Raw genomic sequence first — 25,871 nt, 5'->3', positions numbered from 1 at the left:
GGATACACCTTTTTCTCAAGTGCTCATGGATCATTCTCAAAGATAGACCATATGCTGGGTCACAAAGCAAGTCTTAACAAATTTAAAAAGATTGAAATCTTACACAACACTTTCTCGGACCATAAAGGAATGATGTTGGAAATCAATAATAGGCAGAGTGCCAGAAAATTCACAAATACGTGGAGGCTCAACAACACACTCCTAAACAACGAGTGGGTCAAAGAAGAAATTGCAAGAGAAATTAGCAAATACCTCGAGGCGAATGAAAATGAAAACACAACATATCAAAACTTATGGGACGCAGCAAAGGCAGTGCTAAGAGGGAAATTTATTGCTCTAAATGCCTATATCAGAAAAGAAGAAAAGGCAAAAATTCAGGAATTAACTATCCATTTGGAAGAACTGGAGAAAGAACAGCAAGCTAACCCCAAAGCAAGCAAAAGGAAAGAAATAACAAAGATTAGAGCACAAATAAATGAAATTGAAAACATGAAAACAATAGAGAAAATCAATAAGGCCAGAAGTTGGTTCTATGAGAAAATCAATAAGATTGATGGGCCCTTAGCAAGATTGACAAAAAGAAGAAGAGAGAGGATGCAAATAAATAAGATCAGAAATGGAAGAGGAGACATAACTACTGACCTCACAGAAATAAAGGAGGTAATAACAGGATACTATGAACAACTTTACGCTAATAAATACAACAATTTAGAGGAAATGGACGGGTTCCTGGAAAGACATGAACAACCAACTTTGACTCAAGAAGACATAGATGACCTCAACAAACCAATCACAAGTAAAGAAATTGAATTAGTCATTCAAAAGCTTCCTAAAAAGAAAAGTCCAGGACCAGAGGGCTTCACATGTGAATTCTACCAAACGTTCCAGAAAGAATTAGTACCAATTCTCTTCAAACTCTTCAAAAAAATCGAAGTGGAGGGAAAACTACCTAATTCATTCTATGAAGCCAACATCACCCTCATACCAAAACCAGGCAAAGATATTACAAAAAAAGAAAACTACAGACCAATCTCTCTAATGAATACAGATGCAAAAATCCTCAATAAAATTCTAGCAAATCGTATCCAACAACACATTAAAAGAATTATACATCATGACCAAGTAGGATTCATCCCAGGTATGCAAGGATGGTTCAACATAAGAAAATCAATTAATGTAATACACCATATCAACAAATCAAAGCAGAAAAATCACATGATCATCTCAATTGATGCAGAGAAGGCATTCGACAAGATTCAACATCCTTTCCTATTGAAAACACTTCAAAAGATAGGAATACAAGGGAACTTCCTTAAAATGATAGAGGGAATATATGAAAAACCCACAGCTAATATCATCCTCAATGGGGAAAAATTGAAAACTTTCCCCCTAAGATCAGGAACAAGACAAGGATGTCCACTATCACCACTATTATTCAACATTGTGTTGGAGGTTCTAGCCAGAGCAATTAGACAAGAAAAAGAAATACAAGGCATCAAAATTGGAAAGGAAGAAGTAAAACTATCACTGTTTGCAGACGATATGATACTATACGTCGAAAACCCGGAAAAATCCACAACAAAACTACTAGAGCTAATAAATGAGTACAGCAAAGTAGCAGGTTACAAGATCAACATTCAAAAATCTGTAGCATTTCTATACACTAGTAATGAACAAGCTGAGGGGGAAATCAAGAAATGAATCCCATTTACAATTGCAACTAAAAGAATAAAATACCTAGGAATAAATTTAACTAAAGAGACAAAAAACCTATATAAAGAAAACTACAAAAAACTGCTAAAAGAAATCACAGAAGACCTAAATAGATGGAAGGACATACCGTGTTCATGGATTGGAAGACTAAATATAGTTAAGATGTCAATCCTACCTAAATTGATTTACAGATTCAATGCAATACCAATCAAAATCCCAACAACTTATTTTTCAGAAATAGAAAAACCAATAAGCAAATTTATCTGGAAGGGCAGGGTGCCCCGAATTGCTAAAAACATCTTGAGGAAAAAAAACGAAGCTGGAGGTCTCGCGCTGCCTGACTTTAAGGCATATTATGAAGCCACAGTGGTCAAAACAGCATGGTATTGGCATAAAGATAGATATATCGACCAATGGAATCAAATAGAGTGCTCAGATATAGACCCTCTCATCTATGGACATTTGATCTTTGATAAGGCAGTCAAGCCAACTCACCTGGGACAGAGCAGTCTCTTCAATAAATGGTGCCTAGAGAACTGGATATACATATGCAAAGAATGAAAGAAGACCCATCTCTCACACCCTATACAAAAGTTAACTCAAAATGGATCAAAGATCTAAACATTAGGTCTAAGACCATAAAACAGTTAGAGGAAAATGTTGGGAGATATCTTATGGATCTTACAACTGGAGGCGGTTTTATGGACCTTAAACCTAAAGCAAGAGCACTGAAGAAGGAAATAAATAAATGGGAACTCCTCAAAATTAAACACTTTTGTGCATCAAAGAACTTCATCAAGAAAGTAGAAAGACAGCCTTCACAATGGGAGACAATATTTGGAAATGATATATCAGATAAAGGTCTAGTATCCAGAATTTATAAAGAGATTGTTCATCTCAACAACAAAAAGACAGCCAACCCAATTACAAAATGGGAAAAAGACTTGAACAGACACCTCTCAGAAGAGGAAATACGGATGGCCAAGAGGCACATGAAGAGATGCTCAATGTCCCTGGCCATTAGAGAAATGCAAATCAAAACCACAATGAGATATCATCTCACACCCACCAGAATGGCCATTATCAACAAAACAGAAAATGACAAGTGCTGGAGAGGATGCGGAGAAAGAGGCAAACTTATCCACTGTTGGTGGGAATGTCAAAGGGTGCAACCACTGTGGAAGGCAGTTTGGCGGTTCCTCAAAAAGCTGAATATAGAATTGCCATACGACCCAGCAATACCATTGCTAGGTATCTACTCAAAGGACTTAAGGGCAAAGACACAAACGGACATTTGCACACCAATGTTTATAGCAGCATTATTTACAATTGCAAAGAGATGGAAACAGCCAAAATCCCCATCAACAGAAGAGTGGCTAAACAAACTGTGGTATATACATACGATGGAATATTATGCAGCTTTAAGACAAGATAAACTTATGAACCATGTAATAACATGGATGGACCTAGAGAATATTATGCTGAGTGAATCCAGCCAAAAACTAAAGGACAAATACTGTATGGTCCCACTGATGTGAACGGACATTCGAGAATAAACTTGAAATATGTCATTGGTAACAGAGTTCAGCAGGAGTTAGAAACAGGGTAAGACAATGGGTAATTGAAGCTGAAGGGATACAGACTGTGCAACAGGACTAGATACAAAAACTCAAAAATGGACAGCACAATAATACCTAATTGTAAAGTAATCATGTTAAAACACTGAATGAAGCTGCATCTGAGCTATAGGTTTTTGTTTTGTTTTGTTTTGTTTTGTTTTGATTTTACTATTATTACTTTTATTTTTTTCTCTATATTAACATTCTATATCTTTTTCGGTTATGTTGCTAGTTCTTCTAAACCAATGCAAATGTACTAAGAAATGATGATCATGCATCTATGTGATGATGTTAAGAATTAATGATTGCATGTGTAGAATGGTATGATCTCTAAATGTTGGGTTAATTTCTTTTTTTCCGTTAATTAAAAAAAAAAAAAAAAGAGAAGGGATAATTGGAGATGAAGGGATACAGACTGTACAACGGGACTGGATATAAAAACTCAGAAATGGACAGCACAATACTACCCAATTGTAATGCAATTATGTTAAAACACTGAATGAAGCTGCATGTGAGGTATAGGTTTTTTGTTTTTGTTTTTTTTGTTTTTTTTTCTTTCTATTATTGTTTTAATTCTTATTCTGTTGTCTTTTTATTTCTTTTTCTAAATCGATGCAAATGTACTAAGAAATGATGAATATGCAACTATGTGATGTTATTAAGAATTACTGATTGTACATGTAGATTGGAATGATTTCTAATTGTTTTGTTAATTCTTTTTTTAATTAATAAAAAAAAAACTGAAAAAAAAAAAAACTGAAAATGTACAAATTATTTAATCTATCTCAATAATGATGATTTGCTTTCTCAAAGAAAACTGTATCTACTCTGTCAACATTCTGAAAACATAACCAGGCATCTTCACTGGTCATCAGAATCAGAAGACACTTATGGGGGAAGGGGAAAAAGTAAGCTTGTATTGTGTGTATTATGTGACATGACCAATTCATATTTGCCATCACAAATGAATTCTTCTGCCTACTGTTTGATAACTTCATTGAATACCTCCTCAAATTAAGTTTTGGGCATTTATATCCAAACTGGCATCAATGTAATCTAGTTCTGTGAATTTTCAATGTGCTACTTAATGAAAAATGAATTCTTCAGTATCCCTTTCAAATGTTATACCTTATAAAATATGTTCGCTGCAAAAACTTAATTTTAATAAAATATAGGCTCTAAAAAAAAATCCATGTTTCCAATTTGATCTTTCTTGTCTCTCACTTAATTTAATTGATAAAGAGGTACTTTTGATTTTTAGTGACTTGGATTCCTTTACAACTTTAGGGCTAGGCAGAGACAAGGGACAAGTCATGTGATCTTCAGTTGTGCCTGATAAGAACACATTCTTTGGGCGGGCCGCGGTGGCTCAGCGGGCAAAGTGCTTGCCTGCTATGCTGGAGGACCTCGGTTCGATTCCCGGCCCCAGCCCATGTAACAAACAAACAAAATACAATAAAACAAGAAAATGTTTAAAGATGTTTCCCTTTCTTCCTCCCTTCCTTCCTTCTCTCTGTCTAAAAAAAAAAAAAAAAGAACACATTCTTTTTCCAAAGTGTTTTCTGAATCATTCTCAGAAAAGTTATACAAGACACACAGACAAGACATAGTGTTCCTACCAGCAGACTACAATGTAGAAATCCAAAGAAGAGAATGACTTCATCAGAATAAAAACTTCAGACCCAGAACCACTGGAATCTTTTAAAAAGAATTAAAATTTTTTTCATTTTCATTAGAATTTTATATGTTCTTACTGTTTTATTCAAAGGTAATCCCCTTGTTATACGCTATTTTCCACGTCATATATCCAGGATTTTATCTGTAAGGTTAACTGAAACCTGACAGATTTTCCTTAAGAATAAATTCTTAGGTTTCTCACTTTCTGAGATTGAAAAAAGTTTAAGACAATTTAAAGTAGGCATATTCAAGGCTATAAAATGACAGGAAGTTTTCAAATTCGCATAGAGCGCCTTCCTCGTGTTTGTAGTATCCATATAGAGTCAACCTGGAGAGCTGTTATTTACAAGGCCAATATTCACCCTCCACAGCAGGGAGTTGCAATGGAAGCATTTGTATTGGAACAGTCCAAAAGACAAGTCACTTGAATAATGACAGACTGTATTCCAGGCAGCATCCAACCCACAACATGCTATTTTCCCCTGCTACAGTTTTAGAAGATTATAATTCATTCCTACGTTGCTATAGAAAGTATTATAGAGGACATAAAGCCTACCATGGCATTGGGAAATAACAATTAAAAAAAAAAAGGTAGGATTCACAAAAGCAAAAGGAATTCCCTTGCTAAACACCGAGGGAGACAGAAATTTTGAGTAACTGAAGAGAGAATAAAGTGCAATATGAGAAAGTGATCAGTCTCTTGCTCACAGCACTTGGTGAGCCCATATGGACCCATTTAGAACACAAAAGTGGACAGTAGAGGTCAGAGGCATAGAATCTGACCTAGTGAAACAAGAGAAAGATCTGGTAGGACACACACAGTGGCACAGAATCCCTTAGCCTACTGAGGAAGGATTATTAACACCAGACCCACACCCAACGTTATTTGTAAATTGTTACATAACTACCTGCCTTATACATAAACTGCATATGACTTGTCCTATTCAGGTTTCATATTTTCTTAACTGATCTTTTTATAGCTCTCATCCTCACACAGAATCCCTTCAGGAACTTGTAAGGAGGGATGCTGAGACTGGATGAATCCAAATGGTTTTTACAGTCACCACCCTGGTTCCTAGATTGGGTAGGCTAATGAGCAGCTGCTCACTTTTGCACAACACATCCAGGTTAATTGATTAGGCCTGGGGGGGGGGGTATAGTAACTCTTTCACACCAATGTTGGACCCTGCCCTGAATTTCCTTTGTGCATTAAGCAACTGAAAGAATGCCTGTGTCTATTCTTTCTTCTAGATTAGTGAAGGAGCAGAATGCATTTTCATTCCCCCAAAACTGTTTCTAGCAGAAGTCAGCCCTGAAACCAGGGGCACTGCTTTAGAACTGGTGTGTGCCTCCCCCACAGAGAAGGCTATTAGGTGTACCTGGCCAAGCACTAAGTGTAGAATGAGTGCCAGGCCAGGCTCTTGGCCCAGCAGCTGAAGAGATGAAGCAGATCAATGGTTTAGCTTATTTTTATCTGTAATGAAAAATTTAAAAAGAGATTGAAAATACAATTGAAAGGTTATTTCAATATGCACTTAGAAGTGCCTCTGTGGAGGTCACAATGTGGGGGTTATTTAGTATCGCTCAAATAAATGATATCACACCCAAATTCGCTCCAAGCTCTACCTGGTAACTTCCTCAAACTGGAAAAGCATTCATATAGATAATCGGAACCTGATAAATTACACTGTCATTTTTCATTGAATGGTGTGTTCAAGATTTAGTTATTAGAGTGATATCACATCACATTGCCAATTGCTCTCAATATATTTGTTAGTGATAAAAGCAGTGCATAAAAATATGATTAATATGATTTCAATAAAAGTGTATGTCTATTTTTATACCATACAAAATGAAACAAAATGAAACAAAATTTCAATCTGTGAATGACACTTCTTGGGTATTTTTAATTTTCTACTTGGGGTATTTCTGTATTCTCAGGCAATATTTTAATACCAGCAATTGTTTTTTTAAACAGAAAATGAAGTCTTAAAGTCCAGTTCTTCCCCAGTTAATGTTTCTGTCAGATTAACTTTGCAGACTTTGAAAAAGCAACACAGTAAATAAAAAGCAAAAAGCCCTTAAGGAGAGTTTCATGTTAAATGAAATCTGTACCTTGTCCTGGCACAGTTAAAGATGGCGCCATAGTTTGATAATTTAGCAGATGCTGCTTGCTTGTGCCCTATTGTGGGTTGAATTTTGTACCCCCCAAACATATGCTGAAGTCCTAAACCCTGGTACTTTTAAATGTGACCTTATTTGAAATCGGGCCTTTGCAGATGTATTCAAATTAAGATGAGATCATACTAGATATAAGATGGGCCACTTTAAGAAAAGGCAGTGTCCTTGTAAGAAGAGGAGGAGAGGCAGAGGGAAGAAGGCCATGAGAAGATGGAGGCAGGTCATAAGCCAAGGGATGCCAAGGATTTTCAGCAAATACAAGAATCTAGACTAGGCAAAGAAGGATTTCCCCCTACATGTGTCAGGTGGAGCATGGCTCTGCCGACACCTTGATTTCAGATTTCTAGACTCAAGATCTGTGAAATAGTACATTTCTGTTGTTTTAAGTCAGCTGGATTGTGGTTCTTTATTACGAAACTAAATACTAGGAAATGAACACATGCCCCCACCTCACATATCACCTCTCACTTCAGCTGACAGACAGTTAGGGCATGTTGACAACATGCCTGTCCCAGTGCCCACCCTCAGTCTCTATGCATTTCTGCCTCAGGGCTTTCTCCAAAGCCAGAGGAGCTTGATCTGTACGAAGATGCAGCCCAGAAGTAAAGGGGAGTTAATGCCTCTAGGAGAAACCCTCGACCAAAGTAGGAAATGGATTTGTGGATAAATGCCTCTAGTCTCCCAATTTCTGGGGAAACTGTGCACCTTGAAGGGTGCTGTGTCAGTTATCCAATGCTGCATAACAAACTATGCCAAACTTAGTGGCTTAAAGTGATGCTGTGGGTCAGACACCAGGGAGCTGCACAGCAGGTGGCTCTGGCTCACAGTCTCTCAGGGGTGCAATTTAGGTGATGGCCAGAGCTGCAGTCACCTGAGGTTGAACAGGTTCTAGAGGGTGCACTAACAAGCTCATTCCTGTGACAGGCAGCAGGAGGTTTCACCTCACCTCACTGTCGCCTCCACAGGGCCTTCACCACATGGCTTCCCCAAGAGTAAAGAGAGAGCCAGCAAGTGAATGAAGTGGAAGTTGCAGTCTCTTTTTCTAATCTTGAAAGTGACATTTCATCATTCTGCCATATGCTATTGTTCACACAAACCAGTCATGCAGTGTGGGAGGGGACTACACGAAGGTGTGAATTCCAGGAAGCAAGCACCAGGGGAGACTGGCTACTGCTGGTCTCCAGGAGGATTGAGCCCCAGGGGCCTTCAGTGCCAGATGGACTGAAAACGCAGTCACGTGTTGTCTTTCCCTTCTTCCCTCTGCTGCTGTTCCCATTCCTTCATTTCAGATTCCTGAGATCACCCTCTAAATAACTGATCTAAACTTGGCCTGACTTATGTTCTGGTTTCAGAGGGACCCAAAATAAGATGGAAATCCTGCCCTTTATGCAAAATGTCAGCCAGGGTCTTCCTTGAACTTTGTTAGATAAAAACTGAAAGGCTATCCCCTCTACTTAGGATGGTGGTATGAAACTTTTCTAGGCTCTGTCCCCCCCACAGAGCTTTGAACAATGGCAAGACCTGGCTGAAATACCTTTTCTCAAAGCTCCAGAAAACATTTAAGGAATTGAAGAAAAAGGCAGAATTTTTTAAAAGGCTACTTAAAACTGTTAGGATCCCCTGGTACTCCTCTCTCCCACCCCTCACCAGCTCACCTTTTTCTGTATTTACAGCACAATTTCATTTCATTTTACTTTATTTACCTTTTGGGGAAGATCCCGTTATCTCTCTAGATTTATTTTCCCATTTGAAATGTGAGGCTAATAATAACATTTAGTGAGATAGTACAGTAAGGCACTCAGCACAGGGTCCAGTCCATAGTAAGTGCTCAATGAATATTAGCCATTCATCTATTCAACAAATGTTATTTGATAAATTTGTTGTACTTGCTCTTATCATGTGTCTTAATAACTGCTAAATACCTCCAGGAAGTAGCCACTGGTGATAATAGTTAAAATCATAATACACAGACGCAGATTAAATAAAATGGTATCTGAGCTTTACGTCAATATAATTGGGGAAGACGACTGGGTAGGAGTGCAGATGAAACAAGATTTTTAAAGCTGGGTAATGGGTTCATGAGGATACATTAAACTATTCTCTCTTTTGTATATGGTTGAAATTTTTCATAACAGAAAGTTTTTTTAAATGCAAAGACACATATCAAATTAACTACTCTTAAACACTAAGAAAATATCACATTTCTTCAGTTAGATCATTTAACTGTTAAAAAAATAGTAGAATGACACAATGAATATTAAGATTCTGATGGTCACAGAAGCTGGTTTCCTGAAACATCACCATTAATTTGACAGTCACTTTCACACATTTTTAAAATACTGAGTCTCGACACAAATTGTGCCCAGATATCTATCCATTTGGATATGACTGAAGAGTAAGCATAATATTTATACTGTACTTATTCTATTGTATTCATAAAACTATATTTATATAATGTAGCTTCTTAATACACTAATATTAATACAATAATATTGTAGGTTCCTAATACACTAATCAATTCAGGTCTAAATTAAGGGGACCAAACATTTTCAATGCAATGAAACCAATGTAGTTTAAATTTATATTATTTAAACTATAAATTCTGGGGGATGAACAGTAAAATTTTCCTGACTTATAAGTTAATATATTACTTAGACAAGAACAAACAAATATAAACAATAGAGGAGTTGCAAAGTTGAATAGTTTCCAAGTTAGAGGTCCTTGACTGAGCATTTTTAGTGGACCTCTGGAACTTAGCCTTAAAATGACTTCTCAGATAAATGGGCATTTGTTCCATTGCCTTGCCTCTCCAAAACCTTACTCCATCAATTATCTTCACTCCTAGGATTCTGCAGTCCCTCCTTACTTTTTCTACTTTCTGTGGACCAGCCTGATCTGATATGCCTTACCTTAAAATATAACAAAACTCTTCCACGTCTTTGTCTCCTTAACTATCATCCCATAATTTCCCTTCTCTTCACCATCAAATTTAATAGCAATAAAGGAAATAATAATTGCTCCCATTTATTTAATATTCACTGTGTGCTGAATAACTAATATGCATCTCCCTCAATGAAGAACTTCTTGCCCAAGCAGCTTGTCCCAAGATGCAGACGACAGTCAGCTTTCAGCTGTCAGCAATTTCAGGGATTGCCTGAACTGCAGAAAACAGCCTCACCCAAAGTCATATCACTTCCAGGGATTGATGAGGGATATAAAGGCCCATTAACCCAACTTACAGTGATTCCAAACGGCCTTTCTAGCTCCATCAATCCCCAAGGATTTCAGTTTACGATGTCACTGGGTCTCATTACAGCTCAACCTCCTTTGCCCCCTCCTGCTTCTTTCACCTCCCATCCATAGGTGTTCATCCTAAGAGCACTCCCTAACAAACATCTTATATGCCAAACTATTTCAGTGTTTGCTTCTGAAGGAACTTAACCTGTGATATGCTGTAGCTCTTTTATTCCCTCGATCACCTAGTGGGATAAGTAAAATTATCATTCCCATTTTACAGATGGGGAAACAGAAGAGTAATAGGAAACCATTCACATCAAGAATCCTGGGGTACTTGGAGAGTGAGAGAAAGAGGCCAACACTTCGGAGGGAAGACACTCTTACAAGAGAGCTAGGTTTCAGTAAAGGTGAGGAACTGGAGGCTGAATATCAGGGAGAGTTGCTTTGGAAAGAATGCAGTGAATTGAGAGGAGATCCAGAAGTCAGAAAGTAGAATTTTAAGGGGACGATGAGGCCTTGCAGAACTAATGGTTGGAGGGAAGGGGGAGGTTGTACTTTAGACAATGACTGGTCAGCAGAGTTGAGACTGACAGTTGGTATTGTCTGGACAGTATCTTCGAGGTCCACTTGGGCTGAAGCCTTTGACCAACCCAGAAGACACCCTGCTTCAGTAACACTGCCCTTTCCCTAGCCTGCACTCCTCCATCTGCAGGAGTGAAGATGGAACCACAGAGATCCACCACAACCCTCATGGTTTCCCCTGGCCACCATCTGCCTGGGAGACCCTCAGGTGAAATCCCACTGTATTAGTCAGTGTCTATCAGAGAAGTAGGAAAACTTGGAGTGAGGATGCAATTATGGGACCTGGATAAACAGTCTATATGAATCTCTTGTATCTGTGTCTGTCTGGTAGTGGGTCTTGAGGCAAACAAGGCAGGCCAGAAAGAGAGACATGAAATGGGGTCGAGCAGGGCCAATCTGGAATTTACAAGAAGAAGCTGGAACCCACAAGGACTAGAATCTGCAAAAGTCCCCACTGCCTTCAAGGCTCACAGGAGAAGCTGGTGCCTTTCATATTGGAATTAACATACGCAGAGAAGCTGGAGAGGGCAGCTTCCCCACCCTAAGAAAAGCCAGCAGAAAGTCACCAGGTACCCTGAGATGACCACCCACTGTGAAAAGAGTCTTTCAGCTTCCAAAATGTCTCCTGTGGTCCATGCTAATCAGAAACTATGCAGGTAAGGGAAACCTACTACCAGCTTTAACAGAGTAAAATACAAATTTGCCACATCTGTCATGCCTTTATCCCTATTTGCAAATGTTATTACAGTAAGCCCAAGACTCCCAAGCAGCTCTTATCACTTGGGCCTTCATCCACAGAAAGTACTGGGCAGCCCCTACTCTGATCCTAGCTCCACTCCTCTTCAACGTGTGAAATCCGTTATGCTTTCTGGAATTCTCACTCTATCTTTTGCAAAATCCACTATATCCAATCTTTTCACTGAGTGTGCTCTTTACTTTCTCTACCCAGAGTTCTTACTTCCCCTTTGTCTTCTCTAACATGTCTGGTACAACCTTTGGGGTGGAGTGGGAGGTGGCAGTATCCTTACTATCCTTATTTGCTTCTTCTAGACTATTATCCCTCCTTTCTCTTCCTTAAGTCTGCATAATTTCGAATCTCAAACCATTAGATCCTATTATCCTGCACTGTTTCAGTCATCTTCAGGCTCCCAGGACATGTATAGATTTGGGGTTCTGGCTTACTGTTATGTTCTCTCTAACACTACTCCTGTGCTAATTCTTTATTAAAATATCCAAGTAATGATCAATTGTCCTGGCCTCTCAGGTCCTTGACCTCCTCTCCCCTTTATCCTACCTGAGCAACAAATGCGGAAGGTCACACCCTAGTTCTTGTTACAATAACTGCATCCCCCTAGACCTCCTTTTCAAGCATCTCACTCTCTGATCATCACCTCCCATCCCTCCAGCTCCCTACCTCTAGGACCCTGCACTCCAACAGTTCTCCTTCTCTACCACTCAACTGATCTAATCCACAACCTTGTCTGACTCCCTTAGATCCCAGGGGACATCATTATAATTACTCCCCAAGACACAGCCATGTTATTTGAGGGAAGATTGTACTTGATTTTCTTTACAACTTCACCAAGAGTTATTCAACATTTCATAACATCAGAACACGAACAGAAATGATGATATATCGGTCTGTGATAAAACCAACTATACTAAGTCTGTGTTTAAAGCCATGATATTCATGAAAATTGCATACTTCATTGCATCTTCTAGTTCAGTTATGACCAAGCATTTACTTTTTTTAATAAATAAACCTGAATGTGCTTTATTTACACACAATACCAATGTAACACCAGAATCAATACCTTAAAACTCAGCAGAAAGGCTTTTTTAATGTGCTGTTGGTAAATTAAAACAATTACAATATCAATTAGCCAGTCTGGCTCTTTTGAGAATACTTAAGAGTCAGCTTCGAAAGTAGTTCATTTTGTTACCCATTCTTCTAAGCTAAGCAAGGAAGGTCTCAATTTCTGAATTCCTATAACCTCTGGGGTTGAAAACTGGGTCTGTCCTGAGAGGTATCATGAGCCTAGTTCCTATATTGAAGGAAATGAATACTGTAAACAGGATTTAGGGGCAGCAATGGCTTTACAACAAAGAAAAGGGACCGTTAATAATACCAGCTTTTAGCTTACACTGCTAATAATTTTCTTTTTTTAAAAAAAAAATGTTATTACCTCCTCCTACCAGAGTACACTTCCAAGGTGCTGACTAAATCTCTTCAAACAGCTTCTTGAAAGGGTTTTCCCACATCTGTTCTGGAATTTTCTGCTTTAGCTTTGTGGGATGCTCTAAATTAGCTTACCATGATGAGGTTAGATTTACATTGAGCTATAAATTCCATCACAGGGTCATGTTCACCTTCCGTTTTAATGGTGCCTGTGCCATCATTTTCCAACATCGGGAGGAAAAGCTGCAAAAAGTCAGAGGTGTATAATGGCGTGATAACAGCTCACCTCAGTTACAAAATAGTGAATGAGTGAAACGTCAGTGTCCAGCTTCTCCAGACACTTTTGGATGTAACTGACAACAGGAAGTATATAATTTCGACTCACCAGGTGAACATTCTTTCCAGCAGTGTCTTCTTCAACTCAAGCTGCTCCATCACATCTAGCTGTGAGTGCTCAGTCTCAAAAAGCTTGACAAGCAGCTGCAGGACATGGGGGTATAGGAGCTAGCTGCAGGTGCTGAGCTCATCCAGCAATGCCAGGTGTACTAGTGTGTGGTCAGTTTGCAGCTGAAAGTACTTGGGTTCTCATACGGCCCAATCTGCCCACATCAGTACACCCATTTCCATCACTGGGAACCTAATACACTGATAAAGTGTACTCGATTCTGCCATTAGTTCAGAGGCCCTTTGTTTTCATTGCAACACAAATTGTGAACTGTTTCAATAGCTTTCGATGTTGACTTCAGCTCATCTTTATTAATACTCACTTGCTAGTTCTTCTTCCAAGTCTCAACCACACTTGCTGCATATGCCAAGATGTGGATGTACTTGTGTTTGTGGTCCTGGTTGATTCTGGCCCCTGGTTTAAAAAGGGACTGCATAAATGGGTCCAAGAAGGCCCGGCACCCAAAATTAATTTAACAGGAGGGTCCATGCTTGTGAACATCTTCAACAGGACCATGATGTCAGGGGGACTCAGTGTTCCCTTGGATAGGATGGCCCCAAAGGCCTGACAAGTCCTGGGGTAGGAAGCAGCTGTGCCTAATGCTAGAATGATCTGACTTGCATCATGATCTTTCTCCTGAGTAAAGCACTGAACTTCCTGAGCAATCCTGCGCACACTGGAGCCCCCTTGCTCTTCAGCACAGACATCATCGCCTGGGCAAACAGGTATGTGTGCTCCCCATGGCAAACCATTTTAGCAAACTCAGGGAGATTTTTTTTTAAGGTTTTCTTCTCCTACATCTGAAATTGTAGCTAAGGAAGTTCAGAGTATTCTAGAAAATACTTCTAACTGCTGACAAGCTGTGCAGATACTGGTAATCTCCCCTTAATATCCTGCATCAGAGATAAGCTTAACAGTAAAGTTAAGCATCAGACAGTCAGGATGAGCTTCAGCCATTTTATAGAAAAGGCGTCGCCATGCGGTATGTGCAATCATTTGTTCAAGCCAAGCTGGGGTCTCTCCTTCTTCAGTAAAAATAGAATCTCCTTTGCCGGGGTCAAAATGTTTGATCAATAAACTCTTCAAGTGATTTTCCAGTTTCTTGAACCTGTACTGGCTCAACACCTGTCTGAATCAGCCACTCGGCCAGCACGTTCACAGTCTGGGCCACAGCAGTGTCGTTCTGGGAGAAAAGCTGGATACCATGTCTCCTGCCTGAAAATACCTTTTCAAAGTGTTAAAGTTGGAGGGTTCCGTTAGGTAATCGCACGTAGAAAAATTATGTAGGTGTTCTTGCTGGACCTCTGTGTCACCTTCTCCCTCTCCACAATCACCCTCTGGCTGACCGCCGCCTACCTCCTCACCCCACAAGGCTGTGCTCCGGAAGTAGTTCCCATCCTTCATGGTGCCTGACGTCATTTCCGCCATTGGCTCCCCCCAGCGCGAGCTGGAGCCACTTTTGAATTATATATTATTTTATTATAAATTACTTTCCTATTCTTTTTCTTTTATATTAATTTTGGGGCATTATATATATACTTTCAAAATTTATATGTGTAGGAAGATTGCATTTATGGTTATCATTTCAGAATCCTAATGTGGTATTCAAAATATGAAGAAGGGGACATTAGTTCTGACAGAACCTAGAATGACTGAATTGAATTCCTATTGATCTTTCCAGATCCAGGCCCAATCACCTCTTTGCTTTGTGATATTCTACAACTATAACAGCCTCCTGATAAGTCTTCCTATGTCCTGTCTTCCTGCACTAATCCGGCTATGGAGCACTGCTAGAAGAATTTTAGAAAGAAAATGATATTTTGAATTATGTATGTTACCCCTCTGCTCAGAAACTTGTATAGCTCTTCTTCTTTTTTTCCCGGTATGCTGTGTGTTGGGGGTCGCATTTCATTCCTTTTTTCCATGTGAGTGTGAGTGTCCTGCTATTGCAGCGCCATTTGTTGAATTTTTTTTTTTTTTTTTAAATTGCTGCACAGGCTAGGAATCAAACCTGGGTCTCCGGCGTGGCAGACGAGAATTTTACCACTGAACTACCCATGCACCCCTGTAGTTCCTCTTTTTTCGCCAAGTTAGGTACAACCTCTTACCCTGGCATTCAAGGACCTTTATTCTCCCTCATTCCTAATATACTGCATTCACAGTAGACACCTCACTATTCTTCTCCAACCCTAGTTGCTTTCTTGCATCTCCATCTTTGTTGATATTGTTCCTCTACCTGAAATGCCCTTGTCCCATGTTCATCAGTTGAATCTCTAGCCATTCTTCTCCATCTTTAAAGGCCCTATTCCTCAGGGACCCTTCCATGATTGCCATGGCCCTGGCCAAATATGATCTCTCTTATCTATAACTTAATATTTGTCTCTGCACAAATTTTAGTTATTTGTGTATATGCTGTATTTCCCTTGCTAAATGTAGGGGCTTAGAGGGCAGCGACCACATACCTTTATATTATCCTCTAATGCAATGCTTTGTTGCCAAACAGATGCCCATAACTTCATTTAAAAGCATTCTACAGTATTCAAACTACTAGGATCTTCTCTACCATCTATTTTGGTGATATGAATTTTCTGACTATTTCAAGATAACATGAACATGGCTGGATAAATGAAGGAATCCTTGGGAGAGACTAAGTTAATTACAGACCATTTGACACATGTGAAATTCTCTGTGGGTAAATTGGGAAATGTCCTGGGGGTGCTGCCATGAGCAACTAAGACTCAATCCCTAGAAGAGAACAAGGATACATGCGCAGATGTTAAGACAATGTGAACAGAGAAAGCAGTGACTGTTAACGTGGACTCCAAACCTAATATTCCCAGGGCAGAGATCATAAATTGCAGCACTAATTTACCTTCAAGCGGCTTCTCCAGTCACCATGTTCCAGTAAATGGCAGTAGAAAAATATCTAATCATGATAGATGAGTCTCCCAAGCAACTCTGAATAGCTAGCAAGTAAAGAATAAAATAACAAATCACACAGAGGAATTCATGTTGGCAAGGGTGCATTTTGTCCTCTTTAAGCCCAGAATCAGCTCTGGCCTATGAGTTTGCGCTTAAATCCATCCTGCCCACCTCTCCTGACAGAAGGAGCTGCAAGTCTGACTTCATTCTTTCATCAGCAGTACGCAGTCTCAGAATACTGAAATTCAGCCTTTTAAAGTAATTGCTTCTATTGCAGCCCACTCATTAAATAATCAAATGTGGGCTGCTGTTTTTGGAGGGAGTGTGAAACTTGTGAAACCTCAAAGACAATCAGAAAATGTATCAGCAACTCCTGTTCCTCCTGAAGATTTAAACATTGTTATAGACAATTTAATATGTGAATGATGGTTCCTGGACGGCCTGTAAAAGATGCTACCCCACCACCAGTCCCTGCAGAAATACCATCATACAAAGAAAAATTTATTCCTCCCGAACTTAGTATGTGGAATTTATTTTGTTGCGCCATTTCTCCCTTGTCTGATAGTGCTGTAATATATGATTCAGATAAAAGCATTCATAGTAATGAAGAAGATGGTGATGATTTTTTTTCAGATGCACGAATCCAGGAGCACCAAGATCCAAATTCTTATAGCTGGGCTCTCCTTCATGTTGACAATGGTTAAACTAGTACTTCACAATGTCAGGAATTTCTTTCCCCATTGCCGGAATAGAATTCTCCAATCTCGGGATTCCTCTGCAGTTACAGTCAAACGATTTTGGCATTTCCTTGTTAAACAAGAAGTCCTTCAAGAGACATTTATTATTAAAGCTGAGATAACTTTAAGAGCCCTTTAAGAGTGAAAAATATTTTATAATCTCTAATTAAGAGCAGACCAATAATCCAAGTAAAACTGTCATCTTAACACAAAAAAGGGGCAGAGACATTTATTAGATCTATTTTCACTAAGAAAAGAAACAGAGTGAGTCTGTAGGAGAACATGTGGAGCAGGTCAAACAAAACTGCACAGTGGATTCCCACGTAAAGGTTGAAACACATCTGGGCTATCCAGTTGGAAAGGCAAAAGTCATTCATAAGGAATCGGATATGATCATGGCATTTTCAGTTAATAAGGCAAACTGTAATGAAATTGTCTTGGCTTTAACTCGTGATGTACAAGTAACTCAATGTTACTTCTCTGTTGACCTATCAGTCATATATTTGGATTGCAGAAGAATATGACAGAGAATCTAAAAGTTCAGATGATATTGATTAGTTTCCACTAAAACTCTTTTTTTTTTTGTATGCTGTATGGAGCGCGTCACATTTCATTTTTTTTCCATGTGAGTGTCCCATTATTGCAACACCATTTGTTGAATTTTTGCCGTTTGTTTTTTCCTTTGTTTCTTTTGATTGTTTGTTTGTTTTGGGAAGTGCATGGGCCCAGGATCGAACCCGGGTCTCCTGAATGGCAGATGAGAATTCTACCACTGAATTATCTTGCACCCCCTCTACTACAACTCTTTATCAAACCAGTGCAACAACTTCTTCAGCAAGTCAGGTACCTCTAACTTAATCTCTGCCATGGCTGGGCAATGGACAGACTAACATTGGAGCTAGTATACTCATGAAAAGGAATTAAATAATGTCAAGAGGATGACTTTGCACCTGGTCCATCAATACTATCTTACAGGAGCTCAGGATGGCAGTGTACCAATGTTTGAATGGACATGACTTCAGCAACTTGTATGCTTCCTCCAAGAGGCAATGCAAAAATTACCAGATCGTATTTCAGTTCACAAGAAAACAAGTGTGGTGTTGCAGATGGAGAGGGTTTTCTGAATATCTGGCAAGTAAATCAAACTGCATCAAATCCTAAACCATACATGAGTTGGCAGTGCCACAGTAGGGCTGTGAGTGACTTTGCATTTATTACCTCTTCAAGTCTAGTTGCCGCATCTGGACAATCCAATGACAAGCGAAATGTATGCCTTTGGGACACATTGATATCACCTGGAAACATCCTCATTCATGGTTTCACATGCCATGATCATGGTGCCACGATACTTCAATATGTGCTAAAACAGCAATTCCTGATCTCTGGAGGTAGGAAAGGATGTGCCTGCATTTTTAACATCAGACAAAGACAGCTGATTCACACATTCCAGGCACATGACTCAATGATGAAGACTCTGGCTCTGGGTCCCTGTAAAGAATATTTTACTACTGGTTCAGCAGAAGGTAACATAAAGGTTTGGAGATTGACAGGCCATGGCCCAGTTCATGCATTTAAAAATGAACATGCAAAGCAGTCCATTTTCAGAAACATCAGAGCTGGAGTTACGCAGATTGACATCATCCAGGGCATAGGATCTTCCCTGTAGTGCAGATGGCATGCTGCAAAGGAGGGTTTTACCCAATTCTTTTAACATCCCTAATAGAATTCAGGACATTCTATAGACTTAAAGATTGGGGCTTTATTTTTTTATTTTATTTTTTGTATGCTGTATGATGGGGTCACATTTCATTCTTTTTCTATGTAAAATTTACTGCAGTACCATTTGTTGAATTGTTTGTTTTTGTTGGTTTCTTTGTTTGTTTGGGAAGTGCATGGGCTTGAAATCAAAACCAGGTGTCCTGCATAGCAGGCAAGAGTTCTACCACTGAACTACCCTTGCACCCCCGGGGCTTTATTTTTATATACACTTCAGTTTAAAAAGACAAAACAGGGCAGTGCGACAGTGGTTCAGTGGTAGAGTTCTTGCCTGCATGTCAGAGACCGGTTCGATTCCCAGCCCATGACAAAAAAACACCACAGACTGCTGTAATTATTAGGCATTAAGGAAGAATACCAATTCTGTTTGCCCTGAAGTTGTTAACCCTGAAAACAATCAGAGAATCTCTGTAGGTCTAATCTGATACAAACAGTGCTGTTACATTGAGCCTATGTGGATTGATAGTATGACTGTGCATATACTTGTTATAATGCTGGCATACTGAAAAATCAAACCTAGTATTTTATGATAAAGGTTAGCTATTCTTTACAGCATTTTGCAAACCTGACTCAGAAAACGTTTGAGATTAGAGGTTAGCATATTAACATTAGTAATGAGAAGGACTTTTATACCAAATTTAGGAAGAAAAATGTTGCTGATTCGGGTTTTTCTTCCTTTCTTATCACTGTTTGAAGCATGCCTGCTGTTTCCTGTCTTTGTTGAATGAGGGATAGTCATAAGGTATTAGAAGCTCTAGACCACCAGAAAAAGTTTCTTAGCTATGGAGCAGTGTGCAGTGACCAATTCTCTGCTGTGAAAGGTCATTTACGTTCCTTCCTGCTGAATATTTTTCCTGTTAGTGTTTATACTGAGCTGGTACTGTATCTTGCAAATGAGTGCAAATTTAAATGCAATTTAAATGCAATGGTCTCCTCACAATCACATTTTTTTCACTGCTAGTTTTCCTATTTAACTATTTGCCTTCAAGTTGAGAATGTAATAAATGAGCACGATATATTTGTAGTTAACCCAAACATACCTTCTTAGTCCAGCTTTGTACTTTTTTTTTTTCATGTATTCAAGGTTAACACCCACAACATTTTAAGGCTATGTTGAAACTATACCAATAGAGCATTTCATATCATAATTAAAATGAATGTTAGGCTTTTTGTGACCAATTAATAGTTGATGAGATTGGTGATATTATTTATTACAACAGCTTATTGTATAAACTATGCAGAGTTATACGTTATATGCTTGTAAAATACTAGCCAGTGTCATATTTTAATGTATTTCCCTGATTATCACCATAAATATGTTCTTGAGATATTGAAACCAATGTCTGTGTGTTTAAATGTTAACCAGAAAATTGTCTCATCATGTTAATGAAGATATTTAATATCTGTGCAGTAAATAGTAAAATATAATGGCATAAAAGCACCTTTCTCTGAAGGTGATGTGATGTTTGGGTGTGAAATACATACGTAAAAGAAAAATAAATGTTGTTTGTTAGAGTTTTACCTTAAAAAACAAAGAAAAACCCAAAAATAAACCAAAAGTAATTGCTTCTAAGTGGAGCCTTTTACTGTTGTGAACATGGTAGCAAAAGGGAATTAGAATTTTTCACATCTTTCCTCATGTACTTTATCTCTTAGGAAGGACTCAATGGAAGCAAATCCAGTTCATCTTATTTAATTGTCTATTTAGTGGCTACTAAAAAAAACAGTTACTGTGGGTCCTTGGAATGGCTCCTTGTTTTAGTTCTCATAGTTTCTTTCCACAGAATATTAATTTATTTCATTCCCTTTAAATTGTAGCTATGACCCACCCAAAATTCCAATATTCAAGGTCAGTAGTATATGTTTAATGAAGTTAGATTTGACTACACTTTGGAATAGAAACCTGGTCTAAATGTTGTACATCTTCATTTTTCTTCTTCTTCTTCTTTTTTTTTCTAACTTACAGTATGAAATGGACTTGCTGCATTTAATAACCAGCCCTTAGAATAAAAAAGTAACTTAAACATTAGTGCATGGAACGGTTCAATGCTGCATTCTTTGCACCTAGAAATTGGAATATTTGCTCAGTAAATATTTTTTGAGCAGCTTTATCTAGCTCAAACTTCCCATCTATTGTAGGAATCTTTTCAACCTTTTTCCTGAAATATGGTCTTTCATCTTCTGCTTGAACATTTCCATTTTCAGAGATCCCCCTTTCTTTCTCCTTCCTTCCCTTCTTCACCTTCCTTCCTCCCTTAACAGATCTATGCGGAGTTCTTACTATGTGCCAGGCACTGGGATATTGTGAGCAAAAACACACTTCCTGTCCTCATGGAATTCACAGATTGTTAAGGGAGGGAAACATAATTTAAAAAGTCAAATGAAAAAACCTAAAGGTACAACCATGATAAATGCTAAGAAGGAGAGTGCACAGAGAGCAAAGGGGGCAAAATGACCTCAGGTCAGGAAGCTTTCCAGGAAGATGGGAAAACTGAAATCTGTAGGTTGAATGGGAGCTGGTTTGGTATGAAAAAAGGAGGGCCATTCAGGCAGAAGAACTTGCACATTCAAAGGCCCTGTGTGGGCAGGAACATGTTGTGCACCAAGGAGTGAGGAAGGTCTCTGTGGCTGACACAGGGGGAATAGGTACAAAGTGAGGCTGAACAGAAAGAGAGGGACCAGTCCAAGAAAGGCATTATAGACTGTTTAGGTCTTTATCCTCGGAGCACTAGGAAACCATTCAGTGGTTTTATGTAAAGAATGACATGATCAAGTTTTATATCTCACTTTGTGCTAGACATATGTGTGTGCACACACATGCACGTTTGCATTCCAGGAAGTTCTTCCTTCTTTTGTCTTAAAACTAGCTCCAAATCACTTTCTTCCACTTGTCTTGGTTCTGTCTCCCTTTTGGAATGCTAAAGAAATAAGTCTCTTCCTTCTTCCTGTAAGGGATTTTTCAAACTCTAATTCCATTTCAACTTCTTGATATCTGGAGCATACCCTGTGCTAGGTTGAAGCGAATATATACCCCAGAAAAGACCATGTTCTTTAAATCCATTCTGTGGGTGCAGACCTATTTTGGGTGGGACCTTTTGATTAGATTATTTTAAGTGAGATGTGACTCACCTAATTCAAGGTGGGTCTTAATCCTTTACTGGAGTCCTTAATGAGGATAAAAGACAGAAAAATCTGGGAGAGCTCAAAGAAAAATACAGGGAGAGAAACACTTGGAGAGAGAAATCACAGAGGGAGAAAAACTCCAGAGATGCTAAGAGAGGACCCACAGACTCTCAGAGAGAAAGCCACTGGAATCAGAACCTAAAAGCAGTGAACCTGAGAACAAAGGACCAGGAGATGCCGGCCATGTACATTCCCATGTGTCAGAGGTGTCTCAGATGCCAGCAGCCTTTCTTCAGAGTCCAAGTATCATCCTGTTGTGCCTTAATTGGGCATTTTCAGAGCCTAAGAACTGTAAACCGTAAGTTAATAAATCCCCATTGTTAAGAGTCAGCCCATTTCTGGTATATTGCATTCTGACAGCTTTAGCAAACCAAAACACACCCCTTTGTGTTTTCTATATTCTCAATCTGCCTGATAAAATGTGGCTCCTTGAGTTAAGTACAAGCCTCCAGAAAGTTTTGGAGAATAATAAAATGTTATTTTCTGTGACTGTGACACCGTATTAGAGAGTCATCCATCATCTACTGTTTCATATTACGTTTGTAGACTACTAAACAGTGAAACAATGACCACCCCTATCTTTTTCAGGTGCAGTGTTAATAAATCAGGCCTCTTGCATTCTGTTTTTGCTTTGTTGATGCTTTGAACATAAGCAAAAGAGCACTGGTTTGGGGGGGATGAAATCTGGGTTTCAGCCCTGGCACTGCCACCGGCTTTCTGTATGATTCTGGGCAGGGGACATATTCTCTTGGAGCTTCACTTTTTTTTTTGTACGGTATATGGCGGGGGTCACATTTCATTCTTTTTCCATGTGAGTATCCCCTTATTGCAGCACCATTTCTTGAATTTTCTGTTTGTTTGTTTGGGAAGTGCATGGGCCAGGAATTGAACCTGGGTCTCCTGCATGGCAAGTGAGAATTCTTCCACTGAACTACCCTTGCACCCCTGAGCGTCACTTCTTTACAGAGGGGAAAACTTCTTTCTGTGTGATGGGGATCCCATCACTGACATGGTTTTAGGCACCCTCCTTACTCAATCTTCCCATGGGGAAGAGGGACTTAATCTGGGTGAATATGGAAAGAGAAGGTGACATCCACACAGCCCAGTGCCTTTCTGTCCTCTTTCTTTGGGAGCAAACTTGCTCACAGAAAACATGTACTCTTGCCTGCTTTGACCATCTGTAAATTGTACAAGGAGTTCAATAAGGTCTGTATTAGGAGGCCCACTAGCCTGCATATTTAAGCCAGCTTCTTCACTATCAGCTTTATCAGGAATAAAGTGGTAGTTTCATCCCCAATTGCTTTACTTCATTGTCTTATTTCTCAACTGATTCGGCGTATGGTATTATTTACTAGGACCTACCAAACAATGAGAGGATACCATTGTTCATTTTCTAAAATTCCCTGTCCTAGTACTATGACTTCACATTTATCTTATTAAATGCTCTGAGGTTGGTTTTAGCTCATTCATCATTTCAGCTAAAATTACACTAATAGGTATCCAGTGGTCTGGACTCATGTCCTTAAGCAACTAGCTAATTCCAAGGAATTGACTTTGGCCCTGGAATCCATTTTAGAGAAACAATTCAGTATATTGGAATGTTGCCATAGCATTATTCTCAATGTCATGTTAACAATTATACTGAAGTCCTCATTAGTAAAATGCCATTTCTTAGGAGGGCTCAAAATAAGATTTGCTCTGTATTCATTGTACTCTGTTATAACTAATGTCATAGAAAGGTTATATGTACAGTATTTAACATATCCCTTGAAAAGTTTGCCCATGGTGCCTGTCATGTAACATTTGTAGAAATTATACAAATTGATGATGGTGATGAGTTGAAGTGTTAATAATAGTTATTTCTATTTACCAGGTGCTTTATGTGATTCAAAGAGCTTCCTAGTAGCCCCATGCAGCTGGCTGGGTGAGAATTATTATCTTTATTTTACAAATGAGGAAATGGAGGCTCAGAGAGGTTCAGTAATATGTTAAAAATCACACTGCATATTTAGTAACAGAGTAAGAACCAGGCTTGCAAATATTGTCTAAAATTTGCATCTTAGCCTGATAGCTATTTCAATTGTGTATCACCATCCACTCTATATCATCTATGATCCCAATATAAGTGTGAAAATCACACGTTCTTCACTAGACTCAGGGTTCCTTATTAGTTACCTCCTCATGTAATTTACGGGAGCCCTGAAACCCTGCCCATCTGTTATATCCCAGAACAGAGGCCAGGCAGGCACCCGATGTTCTTTCAGCACCACGCTTGGTCTAGACCATGGAAAACAGACTTGATTTCTAAAGAAGCCTGGAGAAAATCGATTGATAGTGACCTTTTCTTTTTTCCCTTTTGACTTGGTTTTATGGCTGTAGTAATCTTAATTCATAGTGGGGATGCCTTTAAGAACAGGTTTGGGATCAAATCCTGGGTCTGTCAGGCATTTGGCTTAGGGTAAGCTACTTACTAAATCTGCTTTAGTTTGAGTTCTCCTGAAAGCAGAACCTGAGACAAGAACTTGGGTTCAGGGAATTTATTTCAGAGGTGATTCCAGACAGCAGGCATGGAAACAGTGAAATGTGGAAGGGAGAAAAAGCCAATAAAGGGAGTGGTAAGGATTTCGTTACTGCTGTAGGCAACTAAGCGCAATTGTACTAAGGGTCCTCTGAGGAACAGTGCAGAACATGCCTCAGAAACGGCCTCATCACAGGATGGGGAAGCCAGTATATTTATCTACTGATTCTGTCCCCAGTGGCTGAGGGTAACCTCTAATGTCATTAGCTCCCCTACACTTCTAGACAGCCTCCACACAGCTGAGCAACAGTCCAAGGCTTTGAACAAAACTCTAAGGCAGCAGAGAGGGGCTCAGAATTTATGTGGGGCTCTGGCAATATTCATGAAACTGTGCATCCTAGCTATGCTGAAGCCAGATGTGCCAAGCACATGTAAAAACAGGGCTTCACAAGCATCTGCTATAATCCTTAAGCCTAGGGTATTGCCTCTGTGATATGTGATTACAGTAGACCTGCTCACAGAGTGGTAATGGTTAAATGAGATAGGATACAGTTCCTCGCTTGGCATGCTTGATAAGTATTAGTAATAATGAGGATGATAGTGATGATGCTAAGTTATTTATCTTATATTACATCCATAAAAGTTCCAACTGAAATTAGGATCAACACATGGGACATATTTTTCCACTTTTATGTGATTATATTATTGGTCAGGTCTCCAGCCAATCTAAAACTATTTATCTACAACTACTTGTTATATTTTAAATATTTTTTATTATTATTTTAATTACTAACAATGAAACTAGAAAGTGATAATCCTATACGTCACCAAAATTAAAAAGAATATGTTTAGTTCTTCAATATGCATGTGTTTAATTTTACTGATTCACAAATGATTTATCCATATGATCTTCCTTATATTTCTTGATGGGTTTTACATTTTGTTGACCTGGTTATGTTAATCTGCAGTTTGGCATCTAACTCTTAAGATAAAATACGTTTTCTTCTTTTTCATTGTACTCACTAAGAGACCCATTATAAATACCTTTCTCTTTCTTAAAACTGAAATTCTTCAGGTAGCAGCATGACAGGTTCAAGCCTCA

At 38.9% G+C, this 25,871-nt stretch overlaps 1 pseudogene across 1 annotated transcript in view; it reads right to left on the bottom strand.

Moving 5' to 3' along the window:
- LOC143663398 (negative elongation factor D pseudogene) overlaps positions 1–15,052 on the bottom strand; it is a 47,528-nt pseudogene extending 32,476 nt beyond the window's left edge. The window contains exon 1 of the transcript XR_013165904.1: positions 13,196–15,052. The product of XR_013165904.1 is annotated as a negative elongation factor D pseudogene (transcript). The remainder of the gene's footprint in view (positions 1–13,195) is intronic.
- Positions 15,053–25,871: the final 10,819 nt, after the last annotated feature.

Source organism: Tamandua tetradactyla, chromosome 19, assembly GCF_023851605.1.
Source record: "Tamandua tetradactyla isolate mTamTet1 chromosome 19, mTamTet1.pri, whole genome shotgun sequence".
NCBI lineage: Eukaryota > Metazoa > Chordata > Mammalia > Pilosa > Myrmecophagidae > Tamandua > Tamandua tetradactyla.
The sequence above is the reverse complement of the archived record's forward strand: the minus strand, read 5'-3'. Positions and strand labels throughout refer to the sequence as shown.